The sequence below is a fragment of the Mustela putorius genome, unplaced genomic scaffold (assembly GCF_011764305.1).
Source record: "Mustela putorius furo isolate JIRA1106 unplaced genomic scaffold, ASM1176430v1.1 tig00000868_pilon_pilon_pilon, whole genome shotgun sequence".
In the NCBI taxonomy this organism is placed as follows: Eukaryota; Metazoa; Chordata; class Mammalia; order Carnivora; family Mustelidae; genus Mustela; species Mustela putorius.
The window spans coordinates 3,897,705-3,913,409 of NW_025421502.1; the positions used below are offsets into that span (position 1 = coordinate 3,897,705).

At 36.7% G+C, this 15,705-nt stretch overlaps 1 non-coding gene across 1 annotated transcript; it reads left to right on the plus strand.

Annotated features, from left to right (window-relative positions):
* Window positions 1–8,290: 8,290 nt before the first annotated feature.
* On the plus strand, window positions 8,291–8,436 carry LOC123393497. Its single transcript, XR_006608277.1, has one exon. It is a non-coding gene; the product is annotated as a U4 spliceosomal RNA (small nuclear RNA).
* Window positions 8,437–15,705: the final 7,269 nt, after the last annotated feature.

Here is a 15,705-nt window from a genome sequence, read left to right on the forward strand (position 1 = left end):
TTGGTATTTAACTCAATCTCCAGCTTTCCTTCCCTTCCCAGAGATCTGGGGATAGAACTGAAAGTTTCAAGCTCTAATCACATGGTTGGTTCTCTCCACAGTCAGCCCCCAGCCTTAGGCCCTTTCCAAAGGTCACTTCATTAACATGTACTCAGGTGTGGTGGGAAAGGGTTTGTTATGAATACTGAGACAACTTTATCATTGTTATCATGTAGAAAATTCCAAGGACTTAAGGCACCCTCTGGGGGGCAGGGAGATGGAATGTGGAGGACCGTTTTCTCTTCTCACACTTGAAAAAAATATGCATTTATATTCTCTTTTCTACCAAATTCAGTTAAAAGTGAAGAGCAGTAATCACATCCGAATGAATACAAATGTGCTTGTGAAATCCTTGCTTTTATTGAGATACCATTGAAGTGGCTGTTGTCTATGTGTTTAGCATTATTGTTGCTATTTTAGCCTACTAATGATTTAATTGCTTTCCTCAAAAAGTTTCAATTTCTTAGAGCATATGCTTTTCCTAACTACAGTGCTTGGTGATACAGAACTTATTGTTGTTGTTGTTTTTATTATTATTATTCTGTTTTTGGTAAAAAGCTGGCAGCTACCTCTATGGCTAGGTGGATAGAGGAAATCACCTTCCTTGAAACAGATTTTCCTAGAGACATGAGTACCTCTGTACACTACTAGTTTATGATACATAAAGAGTAGGCTCCCATGGCCCTAGAGGGAAAGTGTAACAAACTTTTTGTGGCTTGACAAAGATACTTCTCTTCAAATTCCATGGTCTGCTGGCAGAGAGCTGGCTTCACCGGTGTGGGAACAGTGCAATCATACATCTCCTGCTCAGAAGTGCCCCACATTTGGGGCCTGATGCTCTGTAGCTATTATGAAATTCTTAATAATTTTCTCTTAGAATTTGTATTTTGTACATGAGTATGATGGCACAAAGGCGTATGTGTTGGGGAACTGGAGTCCCAGCTTACTCCTGGTCCCTTCTATCCCTTCCCCAGCTTGGGTTCATAGCTATGGGCTCCCCAGTCCTTGACACCCTGGCCACGCTCAGCCTTCTGCCCCTGTCTGCATTTCCTGACAGCTGTAGCCCTCTGCAAGGTGGCAACCAGCTTGGCTTGGCGAAGAGGAGGTTGGGGGGATGCTGTAGGTAGCATTCTATTGTCCCTTTTTGGCCTCAGTAGTGGCATTTGAGCAAACATGGGAACTTCATGGTCAGCTTATGCCTCATACCATCTGGAAGCAGGACAAAGTGGTAGACCTCCTTTCCCTGGGCTGGCAACTCCATGGTATATTTGGTGGGTGAACTGCTGGGGGAGAGTCTTTTGCCCAGTTCATCCAAGTACCAAATGCATTATGGCATGGATGTTATAGGTCCCTGATGGTTGCCTATCCACCACGGACTGGGACAGCAGGGCCACGAGAAGGGGAGATGTCTTCCATGCCCAAGGCTGTGGCAGGCACCTGGCAGCTACAGGGAGAGGAATCCTGTTGTTGGTGGGCCATATGCAGAGAATCACAGGTGGGATCCTTGGATACCAATGAGGGTCTGCACTTGTACTGTAAGTATTCCCATGTCTGAGGGAACATGCCAGTAAATAGCACATAAAAGCCACCATGGCACTGTGAGAGAAGGACAGTAGAACAAAAGAAAATGTTTTATAGTGTAGTATTTTTATTGTCATTTTCCCCCCCTGCCTTTTGAACAAGAGGTCCCGCATTTTCCTTCTGCACTGAGCTTTAGCAAATTATTTAGCTGGCCTTGTCTTCAGTTTGCTGCTGGATGTTTGAGTGGGGGAGTCAATGAGTCTTGTGGGAGGAAGAGCCTTGGAGACTTCTCTGATGGGAAAATGTGGCACTGACTGACATTGATAATACTATCCATCTTGGATAAACACCAGGGCCTAAAACAGGCATCATAAATTCAGTGGCAGGTAACAGCCAGTATCAAAGAATGAATTTGGAGTGGATAAGACTGTAGTGAAGTGTGTGCCTTGTGTAATCTGGCATGGAGGAGTTGGAAAGCGGTACCTGCAACTCATCTCTAGAAAGTTGCCCCTGTGTCAGGTAAGAGCTCAATATTGCAATATTATTAAAGAGACACTGGAAATCCTGCTCTCTTTTTTCTTTCTTTCTTTCTTTCTTTCTTTCTTTCTTTCTTTCTTTCTTTCTTTCTTTCTTTTTTCTTCCTTCCTTCCTTCCTTCCTTCCTTCCTTCCTTCCTTCCTTCCTTCCTTCCTTCCTTCCTTCTTTCTTTCTTCTTATTTAAAAAAAAAATATTTATTTATTTGAGAGAGAGAGAGAGAGAGGGAGCACAAGCAGGGGGAGGACGGAGGGAGAGGGAGAAGCAGGCTTCCTGCTGAGCTGGGAGCCCGATGTGGAGCTCGATTCCAGGACCCCAGGAACATGACCTGAGCTGAAGGTAGAGGCCTAACCGACTGAACCACCCAGGCCCCCCACATCCTGCTCATTTGTGTGAAAAACCTTCTGTGATTTTTCAAAGAATGTGGATTAACAAAACGTATCCAGGAGACGTATTTTAACTGGAGGCACCTGATTTGCCGGTCACAAGCTGGCTAGTTGTGACATTGTATGTAGTTGAGACTGTAAATCCCTTAGACTCAGCCACTCTGGCTTCACTGTCATAACTTGGGGGGAAAAATCGAGCACCTGAATAGGATATTAAAGAGCTGTGAATTTATATTCAAGTGTGGATTTATTCAGGGACTAGGATTGTAAGGGTTTTGTGACAGGTTAGAGAAGACATGTATCCCTCAGATTGGGAAGACCTGGTTTTCAACAGTGACATCTTGTGGCAGTGACAGAAACAACAGGTGTGTTGGGTTAAGGAAGCTTGTTTTCTGCGGGCATTTAGAATGAGTAAGCCTCTGGCAAAGTGGGAAAGGTAGCTCTCAAGAGAGAGTTAATTGGCCTTCAATTAATGAAGGCAGGTGGTGGGAAAGCTATTCAGTGGAAAATACAAGATGTGACCAAATATAACATTCCAAGCCAGTGATATGGGCCATAATGGTTTCATTGCTATAGAATTTTTATTAAATGGCACAGATATTAAAACAGAGAACTTACTTTTAAATTTTCTTCTTATTTATGGAAATTCAGTATTTCAGGAGAGATTAAGAATAGTTTCAACTTACAGTAAATGTTTCACGACCGTATGGCCAACTATTGACTCATAATAATATTGTTCAATATTTATTAAGCAATAAATATTTATGGAGTCTGACACTGTCCTGGGCTAACTATGTATGTCAGCTGTCTTATTTGGCATCTACATTCATCATAAAATTTCTTAAGTTTTAACTTAAGGGAATAAATACATAAAACTCCACTCATTCCTTCCTTCATTTATTATGTACCATGTACCAGGCTAGATGCTGGGATACAGTAGCAAATCAGACATTAATGCTTGTTGTTTTCATGGTGCTTACAGTTTAGTAGATGCAAGAAGTATTAGATAAACACTTGCACAGATAGTCAACTTCAATTTTGCTAAGTGCTATGAAGGAGAAGCATAGAGTGCTGTGAGACAATAATGTGAAGCTATAAGGGAAGGGTAAGAGGCATGCAAGAAAGAATAGGGGATAGAAAGGGACAGGGTGGAAAATACTTCTGACAGGGGAACGGTCTGCTGATGGTTGAATACAAAGAACTGGAAGCATGTTGGGAGCGAAGCCTCAGTGATCAAAGGGCACAAGGTGGTCAGCATTGAGGCCAGAAAGGAGGTTCCTCAACAATGCACATCTACTAAGAGACCTATTTGAAGTATATGAATATATAATGATACTGATACATATAGTATGTATAAAAATTCAGTTTTAAATATATATTCCTTTATATAACTTCCAAAGAAATAAAATTCTATGTTAATTTTGTTACTTTAATTTCTTTTTGGAAATAATACCACAGAGATATTATTTAATGTCTCCTACTTTCTCTTAAAAAATTCTATTGTGAATTATGGCATACATTCAGAATTATACATAAAACAAATGCATGGCTTAATAAACTATCTTAAAGCAAACATGATGACCACCACCCAAATCAAGAAAGAAAACACAGCCAGATCCCTCAAACCCCCTGTGTGCCCCTTTTCAATTACTATCCTCACCAGAGTTGCTTAGTGGCTGCTTGACTTTTTAAAATAACGTTTAAAAAATTGAGATTTATTTCATACAGCATAGAGTTCACCACTTTAAAGCATACACTTTGGTTGTCTTTAGTGTATTTACTATGCTTTGCAACCATCAACATGATCTATTTCTGGAACTTCTCTATCCCCCTCCCCTAAATCCGGTATTTAGTAGCCGTTAGTTCCAATTCCTTCTTTTTAACTTTTTCTGGAAACTGCTAATCTATTATCTGTCCCTATGGATTTTCCTATTCTGTACATTTCATACAAATGTTATCAAACAACATTTGGTCTTCTATGTTTGGCTTCTTTCACCTAGCATAATGTTTTTAAGATTCATCTATGTTGTGTAGCTTATGTCAACACATTCCTTTTTATGGCTGAATAAGTATTTTATCGCATGAAGTAGTTTAGCAATTCAACCCATTTTGTTTGGCCATTCATTAGATGATGGTCATTTGGGTTCTTTCCACTTTTTGGCTGTTATGAACAATAACACTATGAACAAATTTTTATATAAGTGTATGTTTTTTATTCTCTCAGCAATTGCTGGGCTTCCCCCCCACCCCATTTCCACTGTGGTTAGTAGAGTCTGGGACATAGGAGGTATCAATAAATGTTTCAAATGAATTAAAGTAGGTGCTGTCATGAGCTCGGCTAGGTTTGGAGGAAGTCATCAAGAGGCTGTGACTACCAGCTGACCCACAAGCAGGACCCAGGCAATCAGAGGCATCTTACTCCCTCCCTTGTCCTTGGAATGTATGTTCTATCTACGATTCCCATACTAGCTCAAAGGATGCATCCTTGAGAGAGTAATGTATTGTTAAACCATCTGGACTATATTTTTGCCTGAACCCTGTTAAGCCTTCTAATAATATAAGCTTTTAAGATTCTGGCACACTGGTGCAGAGGGCTGTTCCCTTGCTGCAACTTGCCATCCACCAAACTGGAGTGCCCCGCCTCTTTCTTTAATCTCTCCCTGCCTTCTGTATATGGGGGCCAGTTTTAAATTTCACCTAAGCAACCCCCAGGGTTGAGAACCAGTACCAGCTCTGCTCACAGAAACACTCTGTGAGAGAATAATTGGAAGATTCTTATATTCTACAACAAAAGTACAGGTGTGAAAATGTTGCAGAACCTAGGGCACCGGAAAGGGAGGTTGTACAACTACTGGTGCAGGAAAGATTTCAGGGCCCAGAGCCTGGTACTCTCTTGGTTTCAAGGCATTTTGAGCAACAGAATTATTGCCTTGTGGGGAAGTGTCTGGGCACGGACTTGACCTTCGCCAAGATGGGGGTAAAATCCCAGGAGTGCATTCTTTAGGGTCCTTGGATCTGGTGAATCTCATTCTTCTCAGGCTGTAGATTATTCAGATCATTTTGGACACATCCCAGTGAAGAATGTGTGTGTGTGTGTGTGTGTGTGTGTGTGTTTCAGTGGGGTGGGGGACAAACATAGAATGAATGTTCTATAAATCTATCAGATTAATCTTTTTTTCTCTGTTCCATTTTTTTGGTGTTCAGTATGACTTTCAAATAGAACCAGTTTTTCTCCATTAATATTTTTAAAGATTTATGTATTCGTTTGAGTGAGCGAGAGAGAGGTGGAGGTAGAGGGAGAGAGAAACTTTAGCATTTTCCGTGCTCTATACAGAACCAGACTCTGGGCTCCATCTCACAACTCTGAGATCACGATCTGAGTTGAAACCAAGAGCCGGTCGCTTAACTACTATGCTACACAGGCACCCCAATTTCCCCATTAATTTTAATTTCATCACCAGCAAGTCCAGCAAGTCCAGCTCTTCTCAGACCAGGATCTGAGACAATTAATCATTGAAGCAATGCAGGCAAAAATAATGCATTCAATAGATCATCTCAATTTCCCAATTATGAAGTTGATCTTAAAGTTCTTTTTAGAGCAGAGCTTCTTAAACTTTGGCCCATAAACATGAGTGACAGCGTCCAAGAAACCCTTGAAACTGTATGCACAATTATATATGCATATTTTGGGAGGGAGAGTTTATTGCTTTTATCAGACTCTCAAAGGTTTTTATGAACATAAAAAGTAAATGACCACATCTCTAAAGTATCTTTAGAAGAATCACATTTCTTCATTAATTCAATAAATATGTATTCAAAATATAATGAGAGACAGGCACTGTTTTGAGGCTGGGATACAGCTGTGACCTGGCAGATAAATTTTTTTACATTGAAGTTACATACCAAATAGCAAAACATTTCACAAGAAATGTCGTGGAAATCAGAGAAAACAGTGAAAGAAAAAATGCTTAGTTAGATTCTAATCTCAGAAATACATATGTTACTCAGGAATAGAGTGGAGAAGTCAGCCTCAGGGTTCTTATGCAGTCAAATATTTGGACAGTTAACCTAATTTTTCACTTTCCACTGGATTCTTTACACATTGTAGACATAACTGTGATGTCTTGAACGATTTAATTTCCTCATTTTAGGTGTTCTTGAGGCTTTGAGACTCTGAATACTGTGAAATAATTCATGTTGGTACAAGGCTGTCCTAGTGTGATTGGGACCTGATGATTTGCAGAACACTCATTTCCACCGAGAATATCTTTCTTCTCTTGCTCTAGTATTTGGCTGTAATCCTCATGGCCCAGGTTAGCATTAACTGCCACTGGATGGAGCTATAGCACCAGACAAGTAATCTCTCCATAGAATTTTTGGAGTAATTTCCTTGACTTTAGCCATCAATCTCTTTAGTTATTATAGGCAAAGATTGTTGATTTCCTGCAATTTTGAGTGGCAATATCTCATTATTTACTTTGTTATATTCCCTGAGTTCTTTTGGAAAGTCTTAAGGCTTATTTAAAAAAATCAAAGATGATAATTTTGTTTGGATAATTTTATGACACTCTTCAAGATAAGTAGAGAAACCCTGAAGTGTTGCAAACCAAGACCAGTAATTACTTTTGTAGGTGTATTATATGCTGCTGACCTGTGCTTTATACAACTTAATAAGTAATGGCATGACTTAAACTGTCTTTATACTGGAGACCATTCAGTGGTTTCCTGTTGCCTTGAGATAAATAGCAGAAATTGTATATTGAAGTATTTTTCAACTTTCATCATACTGGAAATTATGTCCAGGAAAATTAGTGTTATTTTCAGTACCATATCATAAAGCTTTCAATTTATCTGAATATCTATCTATCATCATCATCTATCTCTATCCATAATCTATTTATCTAACTTCTAGTACTCTGTAATCACTCTCTACCAATGGAAGAAATTTTTCATGAAAAATATTATCCCCAAAATCACCTTAAGTGTTAATTCATTAATAATTCATTCGTTACTAATGTTGGACTTAGAATCAGACTCTTAATCAAAGGCTAATATAAGACTAACAGGATCTATAAATGGTGGGTTACAATAGTACTCTATTTATATCATTATTAATATGAAATATGGCCCTATATTAACCTATAACTTAAATTAACCCTTCCCCTCCTGAATTCTTTTTTTCTGTAGCTTTGTTGTGCTATAATTTTAAGAATGGGGGACACCTGGATGGCTCAGTTGGTTAAGTGTCTGCTTTGGCTCAGGTCATGATCCCAGAGTCCTGGGATGGAGCCCCACATTGGGCTCCTTCCTCAGCAGAGAACCTGCTCCTCCCTCTGCCTGCTACTCCTGATGCTTGTGTGTGCTCTCTCTCTTATAAATAAATAAAATCTTTTTAAAAAATTGTAAGAATGGTGTCTCATAAAATATAGAGTTAAGGGTTGGCCAGCCAATAGTAAGGGATATTTTTATATTCACCTGATTGAACTGAACTGGAAATTCTGTGGTTTTAGATTAGAAATGATTGGTCTCTAAAGACCCTTTTAAAATACTGCTTTTAGGCTTTCAGCCTTCTCCTTTAATGAGTTAGTGGTGAATTTTCAATAAAACAGTTAAATCAAAACACTTGAACATTTATATATCCTGCTTATCTCTTCATGACTTAAAGACTTCTATAAAATACCAAAATCAATGTCCTGAAACAGGTTAGAGAAGTATACTGCTTAGCTGTTGTTGATTTATTTAGTCATTTGTGGAATTTATAGGAGATAGAAAAAAATATGGCTTCTTAATGTTAAAAGATGTTTATTGTCAGCTTTGCGCAGTGGCAGTATCGTAGCCAATGAGGTTTATCCGAGGCGCGATTATTGCTAATTGAAAAGATGTTTATTGTTTATTGCCGTGACACCTTCACAATGCTCTTCTCATTTGAAGAGGATGTTCAAAAAAAATTTTTTTTGCATGTTTATAAAATTTTAAAGATATATCTTGTGATTATAATATCAGTTATCTGGATTTTAGATTAAAAGAAAGATATATGTGCTGAACTCACTAATTCTTTTTTGACTGATTCACGCATTGGATGTCACAGGTAACTTATGTCAGAAGGACAGGGAGATATGGACAGAACACATTTTTTTTTTTTTTTTTTGGTTCCTGGATAGAACTCTAATTTTAGCTCTTACTTAATAAGCCTAATGATAGACAAGAAGGATCTGGAAAATCGGATTATCACTCCAAGAAATTTGTGCTTAACAGAAAATGCCTTAATAGTCATCACTGATGGATCCTTGAGAGAAGTTATGTGATTGAAATACATTTCTGTTCTCACTCCTCCAGGGTTCAAAGTGGAAGCATTTGATTGGCTGGGCATAAGTTATGTGCCCACATGTCTGCTGCCATTGGGCAGAGAAACAGGTAATTTCTCCCCTTCTGCTCTTGTAATAAAAGGTGAGGACTCTGCATCCTGCCAATAATACATATCTTGGGAACTCCCCCCAAAGATGAAGAAGGTTTGGATGCTGGGCACTAGAATGGTGAATTAGTTTCTACATCTTTGGGTTCAGTTTCTACGGCTGATTCATTTTTATATCTGCCACTTTTTTTCGTCATACAGTGATCATTCATGTGCATTTATTCATTCATTAATAATGGATAGCTCACTCTGAGGGGCTAGGCCAATGCTCTTAGGGAGATTAATTCCATTTGGAGGAAACTGATGATAAGCAGATAAACATAAAAAGTAAATATAATAATTTTAGAGAGAAGAACTAAGAAAACAATGGAAAAGGTAGAGACAGAGGTTGGGAGGCAGTCAAAGAACGCCTTTCTGAAGTGTGACTTCAGCTAAAAAAACAATCGATGGGCTGGAGGGTTGACTGTAGAGGACAGTCAGGTAATTGCAGTAATCTAGCTGAGGCATTCTGGGGCTTTGAGCTTTCTGAGTATAGCGTGCTATTATTTCTCTACCCCTGGAAATCTATTCTCTGCCCTTTGGAGTCCTGTGGACTGTATCATTTTGGCTTCTGTGCCTCTGGCTTCCAAGTGAGTGTGGCCAGCTGGAGATAAGAGCAGGAGACTGAAAGGTGAAAGGAGAAAAAAGCCTGAATACTTCTTCTTTACTGCATATCCTTAGTGCACATCTGTACCTCTGGGCTATGGTGTTGGCAACTGCTGCCTTCCTTCCCTTTGCAACCACGTTTCTTGTCAGGTGGCCCCTCTCTCAGAAGCACACAGAAGTTTGGTAGCAAAACTCCTCTTGTTCCTTCAGGTCTTGAGGTGATACTGGCTTCCAGCTATTCTAAGTCTTCACCATCCCTTAGGGCTCTATAAGTAGTTCCTTCCTTCAACTCTCTTCTGTTAATCCTCTAGGTATGTGCAGGTAATTTTGAGGAGGAAACTCTGACTGAAAGAAGGGATGGACGGATGTTGGAGACACTGGGGAGTTGTCTCCAGGGTTTGGCGGTTGGCTGGGTGTGGTGAGAGAGATGGAGAAAGAATAATGCAAGGAAAGGTAAAGCAGGCTGTCCCTCCAGAAAACTGTGGACCCTGAAAAGTATAGCTTCAGTGGGGTAGGAAGGATAGAAACTAAATAGCCTCTCTTTTAATCTTTCTTCTAACTGCTGCTACTTAAACAGATTCTCACTTTTCTGAGCACCTATAATTTAGAGCCAGTGTTAGGTTAACACTCGCTGTTCTCTTTTTGTTTGCGTGTGTGTAATTTTGAAGAAAAAAGCTAGGGGTTTTAAAATCTTTAAATCTTAATCTTCAACAGTGTTTACTGGGCAAAGAAATAAAGATGGAGAGGTTACCATGCAATTATTTCCTCTTCCAGTTGGCTATAAATATTATTGAACAACCATCAAACTGAATACAAACCCAGAGAGAGTTATGTTTTTCCTTCCACTGACTATTAATTTGGTAATTAAGAGATAAATTTTGAAAATTTTGGTCGGTAATATATAATTACTATATGGAAGTGCATAATTGATTCTAAACTTTAATCTGAAAGAGGCCATTTAGGAGTTAGTTATGGAATGCTTTCCATTTAAGGATGCTCCTCCATAAAGATTCAAAGGATTAAGATTTAAAGATTTAAAACTGCTAGCTAAGTTACACAGGACTCATATTCTGAAATGTTTTCCATTAGGGAGAAATCGATCTTATAGGACTTGAAATTCTCTTCTAGGTTGCTTTTTTATGCTTTCAAAAACTGTTAGGACTTTATTTTTTCATGTGTAACTTTGTGCTAATGAACTTAAAAATTTATCCATACTATTATAAATGGCTAATATTCACTAAAGTGACACTTTCAAACAAAGAAAAATGAGAAATAATTGCTTCTCAGTTCCTGCTGGTCCCAAATAGTGAAAAAAGGATTAGGTATGAGTCCTGGAAAGGCTTAAGCAGAAAAAAAATGCAGCCTCAACAAAACCAGAAGAAATAGAAAAAGAAAGGTTGATATCTTCATTTAGAAGAAACTGCAGTCCTGTACCTCCACTGATCTCTAATGCCGTCAGCCAGGTGGAAGCTGTCCTGTACTGGGGCTTGAGAAAATGCAGTTGAAATAGACTGGTGGTATTAATGCCTGCAGGCACAGAGCTTTGTGACTTTGGTCTAAAAAGATAGGAATTGACTAATCAATTTGGTATGGTAATTAGGTTTTAACTCAGTTGTACTGAATGTGTCTATTTTAACTGCAGATATGTGAAAATTAAATTTTCTCCCTCCATTTTTAAAAAAATAATTCTCATGGAGAGTTTTTATTTATTTATTTATTTATTTATTTATTTTTTAAATAACTGGGTTAGAGAAAGCTTTGCTGCTTTTTTGGAAATGGTCTTCCCCTCAACGTTTCTATATTTAATCCCTTCATAGCATGCAGTTTATCTTTAACTTTGCTTGTAAGAAGTCACTTATATTTTTCTTAAGATACTGAGACTTACCAGATCATAAAGATTCATAGAAAGCTGTTTGTCAGCTTTTAAAGTCCTGGCTTTGCTTTTGGGAACTCTGTTTTTTTTCTATTTCTCATTAACAGACTGATAAGGCAGATATCTTGTGATAACCATGGTGGGAAAATTTCTTCTTCTTCTTCTTTTTCCTTTTTTTTCCAGTTATTTGAAATTGCACCAATAATCTTGTAAAAATTTTAATTACCTAGCGCCATCTTGTGGACCAATTATCTATTTGTATGGGTCAAACCTATTAAATGTGATAAATGATACAGATTTTTCTGTCTTTTTTGTTATGATAAAGACCTTAAAGTTCTTTCAATAAAATGTTATATTTTATTCTTGTTGTCTACTGTATTACTCAAAAATTCTAAATATTCCGTAGTTATTTTTAGGAGGCAATCCAAAGGTTAACCTGATAAATCTGAGATTATTGTAATAAATAATCCAAACCAAGACCAGCCAGTAGAAACAGATGGTGCTTCTGGAGGAACTTGAAAATTTTCCGCTCTTAAATGGACATAAACCTTCTGCCTGGAGCTGTGTAACTACATGGACTTATGAGCATGCCTGTAAATCTATGTGGTTACTTTTTTTTTTTTTTTTTTTTTTTTTTTTTTTTTTTTTTTGTGGTCTCCAGTCACTCCAGTCACATTCTTTTAATTTGATGCTTCTCAAGGTATGGAAAGCAGAGGCTAACTCAAAACACAAGAGAACAAGTTCTGGTTATTCTCAGTTTGTACTGCTATCTTTCCTCTTCCTATGATTGCTTCCTGCTTCTCTGTTTTGCATGTGAGACTGTGTATTCCAGTAAAAGGACAAAAGATAATTTAGCAAGCTTTTATTATATCTAAGCCTGGGTTTAACTCCCTCAATAACTGAATAGGTGTATAATCCCATGGATTTCTTAAGGTAGTGAGTTCAGTGTAGGTGGATTGAATAACTTTTTTTTTTTCCTGCATCTTTTCAAATGATTAGCAACACTTCTGTGGACAATTGTAACAATTGGCTGAGATGAATAATCTGAAGGGAAAATAAATATCCCCTCAAAAAAAAAAAGGAAAAGAAAATAAAGTGAATGCATATGATAATATTCTGTCTTTAGCCATCTATTCAGACTGATAGGTTGATTTCTTTTGACTGCATTTTGGCATGCAGATATAGATATAGATATATATGTATATGAATTTTGTATATATATAAAAAACTGTGAACTTAAAATGCGGTTGGTGAAGATGGCGAAGTCCGAATGATTTTTTACAGGGGATAAATCATTGGTTCATAAAAATTATATTAAAGAACCATGTGAAGTAATACTGGACATGTAGTTGTCACCTAATTTATTGGTTTCATTCTTAATTTTTTGTAACTTGCAATTTTTTATTTCTTTATATTTGAACAAATCATTTTATAATGAAATGGAATTACTTACATAGATGGATTTTGTGAATATTTTTGTCCTGGCAACATGCTGACATTAAAAAATATAATGGGGTTCACCAAATTCTGATCAAGATGTGCAGGAACTGGATTACTCACACATGGCAGGTGGGAATATAAAATGGTACAGTCATTTTGTAAAAGAGTTTGCCCGTTTCCAAAAAAACTAAGTATCCCACTATAATATGACTTAGCAATTATGTAACTGGGCATTTATCCTAGAGAAATAAAAACTTATGTTTACACAAGAACTTGCACATGAATCTTTATAGCAACTTTATGTGTCATAGCCCAAAACTAGCAAAAACCCAGATGTCCTTCAACAGGTGAATGGTTAAATATACTGTGGTATAGCCAGACTGTGGGTTATTACTTAACAATAAAAAGAACAAACTACATGCAATAGCTAGCTGAGTCTTTAGAGAATTATTCTGAGTAAAAGAAGCCAGTGCCAAAAGGTTACATACAGGATGACTCCATTTATATGCATTATTGAAATGACAAAATTATAGAAATAAACAGATTAGTAGTTGTCAGGGATTTAGCATGAGAGAAAAACAGAAAAGTGGGTGTGGTTATAAAAAGCAACATGAGAAATCTTTCTTGTAATAGAAATGGCCTGTATATTGACTGTATTAATGTCACTCTCCTGGTTGTGATATTGTACTTAGTTTTGCAAGAAGTTACCACTGGGACACAGGCAGTGAGCAGTATATGAGATCTTTCTATTATTTCTTACAACTTCATATGATATAGAATTATCTCAATATAATAGTTTAATTGAAAACATATAGTAGGGTTTACAAAAGAAAACTCAGAGCTGAATTGATGAATGCACACAGGATTGTATCCTAAACTTTCCTATTTAAATTAAGTCTGTTAACAAATTAAAAATTTGGATCATACTATATAGCATCCTGATTGTGAAAGAGATACGATTAACAAAAGAGAGAAAGAATTAAAATTTAATAACTTACTAGAATTAATTTTTTTACTATATCATTGTAATATTTCTATTGTGAAATGGCTATATTTCTCTTTGTGAGGACAATAACTTAATTCACTCAGAAAACAGATATTGGTAAAATAATTTTATCTTGTGTGTGTTTTCAACACCATAGCGTAATATTACTTTCAACTTTTCAATAAATCCAGATACAATAGAACTGTTGTCTAGTGAACTTCTAGTCGCAGTTAGCAGAGCAACATTTTTATATGTTGATAGTATCTATTATCATGCATTTTCAAGTGATGTTACTATGCGGAAGGCCCCCACTGATCATTTTTTGATCAGAGTTAGAGGAGGAACAGTTTTCTATATCTGTAGTTTTTTTTTTTTAAATATATTGAGAGAGCCAAGGAGTTCAAACAGGCAGTGTATTTATACCAAACACACATATAGAATTGAAAAGTGAAATAATCAACCAATTCTGAGTGAGTCGATCATGCCCTTCTGTGTTTAAGGAAGCTGATTTTACCAAATAGTAGACTGGATATTTAAGTTGTCACAAACCAAAACACAATTCTAAGTGAGATTTCAATCTCAGAATTTAAAATGGATCAAAGTCTCTTCCTAGCAACTCAGAGGCTCTACGGCATTTACATATTTACTGGTGCATTTCTTAGTGGAATACATAATTTCAGCTCTGAAGCAGTGATGACTACTTCTTATTATGACCCTACAAACTCAGTTTAATTTCATTTGGGATGTTAGTTGATTTAAGAAAACATTATTTCAACATTATATTGGGGTCTTAAAAATAAAAAAGAGGTACATGCTATATGCAAATATTGAGGTAGAATCTAATGCCAGAGATATTCTAAAATGGGTGGATTAATTCGATAATCTAGATTAAAAAATTTCACTTAATTCACTCATTTATTTACAATGCTTCCCAGCTGGCTCCACCCTTAGCTGATGGATGGATCTGATCCCTTTAAAATATTTAATCTCTTCTTGATTTATAGGCATCAACTCCTTGACAAGTGTTTTTGTTTATTGTGACCTTCTGAAAGTCAGAAGGATTCATCCCTGCAAGGAATGGTAGCTATTTTATCCTGAGCTGTTTTTCTTGTGTCATGTATTTCTTCACAAATAATATCCTTATGATTCAGATTCGAAGAGAGGGTATACATTCAGGTATTTCTGTTTTGTATGTCTTACAGGACTTGTAAGATTGAATTACTTCATATACATGAAATGCTTAGGATTTTAGTGCCTAACACGGAGTAAGTGCTATGTGTCTTAGCCATTATTAATATTTTATTGTTATTGTCATTATTATTTACTTGGCTTAATTGTTGGTGAATATTCTCTGCAATGTCCATTATTTTTTACTCACTTTCAAGCACATCATAGCAGTATCAAAATAATACTTTGAATTTTAATTTTAGTCCTAATGCAGGAGGTAATTTTCAAAAAATACTTTTAAATTGTGAAATGTAACACACGTACAGAATAGTGCACATGATAAAAATAGAGCTTAGTGATTTATTGCAAAATGAACACCCATCTAACCTATTGAGGTCAATAAATATTATGTTGTCAATTCCAAAGACACCACCTGCTACAACCCCTCCCCTCTCAATCCATGCTCCCTCTATTCCTCCTAAAATTAATACCCTGACTAATATTATAATCATTTGCTTTTCCTTATAGATGAACTCAACTGCCTTTTGATAATCCTCATAATTTAGTTTTGTCTCTTTGAAAAACTTTATGTAAATTAAGTTGACATAAATTTCTTTGCTTCTGATTTCATCTCGATAGATTTGTTTGTAAGAATCACTCATGTTATTGTCCGAATGTAGTTAGTTTATTTTCATTGCTGCAT